Here is a 2,499-nt window from a genome sequence, read left to right as displayed (position 1 = left end):
CAAGGGAAACCCTGTACAGGGTTTCCGAGGCTGTAAATCTTTACGGGAGCAGAAAGCCTCATCTTTCTCCCGTGGAGCAGCTGGTAGTTTCAAACTGCTGGCCTCGTGGTTCGCAGCCCAATTCGTACTAGTGGTTTCAAAGTCCCTAAAGTTTTATTTATCTGGGAATATCTTAATTTTACTTTCACTTTTGAAATACAATGCTGCTGGACATATGATTCTTTGGTGATAGTTCTTTCAGGAATTTGCAAACATGGGATCTTCAAAAAGTTTATAGGGGTTCCTGGGAAGTCATAGAGGGCTACCAGGCCCAGCACAGCCAGTATCACATGCCCTGCAAAGGAGGTATCTGTTACAGCACAGACATGAGTGTAGATGAAGTAAAAGCTCTGGCTTCTTTGATGACATATAAATATGCAGTAATCGATGTGTCATTTGGGGGTGCTAAAGCTGGTGTGAAGATCAATCCCAAGAACTACACTGATAATGAATTGGAAAAGATTACAATAAGATTCACCATGGAGATATCAAAGAAAGACTTATTGGTCCTGGCATTGATATACCTGCCCCTAACATGAGCATGGGCGAGCAGATGTCCTGGATTGCTGACACCTATGCCAGCGCCATAGAACACTATGATATTAATGCACATGCCTCACTGCTGGTAAGCCCATCAGACAAGGGGGTATCCATGGGTGCATCTCTGCTACTGGTCATGGTGTTTTCCATGAGATTGAAAATTTCATCAATGCACCTTCTTACATGAGCATTTTAGGGATCACACCAGGATTCAGGGATAAAACATTTGTTGTTCAGGATTTGGTAATGTGGGCCTGCACTCTACGAGATACTTACATCACTTTGGTGCTAAATGTGTTGGTGCTGAAGAATCTGATGGGAGCATACACAATCCAGATGGTATTGTTCCAAAGGAACTGGATGACTTCAAACTGCAACATGGTTCCATCCTGGGCGTCCCCAAAGTAAAGTCCTATGAAGGAAGCATCTTGAAAGCAGACTGTGACCATGAGAATCAGTTGACCAAATCCAATGCACCCAGAGTCAAAGCCAAGATCATTGTTGAAGGTGCCAATGAATGACAACTCCAAAAATTGATAAGATTTTCCTGCAGAGGAACATTATGTGGATTTCTGATCTCTACTTGAATGGTGGACAGTCTCTTTGAGTGTCTGAAGAATCTCAATCATGTCAGCTACTGCTGACTGACCTTCAAATATGAAAGGGGTTGTAACTACTACCTGCTCCTCTCTGTTCAAAAGAGTTTAGAAAGAAAGTTTGGAAAGCACGGTGGAACGATTGCTATTGTACCCATAGGAGAGTTCCAAGACAAATTATCAGGTGTATCCAAGAAAGACATCGTGTACTCTGGCTTAGGTTACACTATAGAGCACTCTGCCAGACAAATCATGTGCACAGCCATGAAATATAACCTGGGATTGGACGTGAGAACTGCTGCCTATGCCAATGCCATTGAAAAAGTCTTCAAGTCCCTGACCAGGCAGCACAGGTGGGTGGTATCGCACAGGGGAGGTCCCCGCCTGGTAGACAGACAGCCTTTGGGCAAACGTAAGACTTTAGCCTTCAGCATTGTGGACTTGCTTTTTTGAGGGATCAAGCTGCTGGGGAGTTGTGGGCATTTTGAGCTTCCGCCCACCTGCAATCGCCTGCGCTCAGCTCCCACTCCGGGGCTGCGCCCGCCCACTACACAGCTTGGAGCGCGGGGCTTGAACGGACCCGTTCGGAGGGCGGGCACGCCCAGAGAGCCAGCGGGGCCAAAGGAACTGGTGCGGTCCTTCGTGGGGGGGGCCTCATTGCCACGGGAGGTGTCGGCATGGATGTGGGGCGGGGAGGGTGCCCACGGCGCAGGGAGACAGAGAGAGGCATTTTTTGATGTCGTCAGACATGGACGCCATCTGCCTGCAACCATTAACCCCGCCCTCCATCCCCTCTGCCTAGGCTAACACTTTTCCCAACCTCTGAGGCTCAGGCCCACCCATCAAGGCACAAACAAGCACAAGCTGAGACGCCTTGAGGTGGTTTTTACCACCAGCAACAAGGCAGTCCTGCTGTGGCTCTTCAGGTTAAGGCACCAGGCTGCAGAGCCTTTTGAACTGCAAAGTCAGTGGTTCGAGCCCACCAGCTGTTCCTTAGAAACCCTATACAGGGTCTTTTTGTTTTGTTTTTCTTTTTGTGTGTGTATGTGTGACTAGAGATTGCCTTATTTAATCTTGTTGTTTTTTCTGATGCTGAATTCTTCTTCTTCTTCTTCTTTTTGTCTTGCTTTGTTTTTCTCTCATTATCACTTTTGTTTTTGATTTTGCTTTTGGTTTTGTTTTCTACCCGACTGGTGTTGCTTGGCTGTCACATAGCCTCCCTTCTGCTATCGGAAGACTCCGCTTTTGTTTTTGATTTTGATTTTGGCTTTGTTTTCTACCAGACTGGTGTTGTTTGGCTGTTACATAGCCTCCCTTCTGCTAT

This window comes from Chrysochloris asiatica, unplaced genomic scaffold, assembly GCF_000296735.1.
Source record: "Chrysochloris asiatica unplaced genomic scaffold, ChrAsi1.0 scaffold00118, whole genome shotgun sequence".
Taxonomy (NCBI): domain Eukaryota; kingdom Metazoa; phylum Chordata; class Mammalia; order Afrosoricida; family Chrysochloridae; genus Chrysochloris; species Chrysochloris asiatica.
This window is presented reverse-complemented; position numbering follows the sequence as displayed.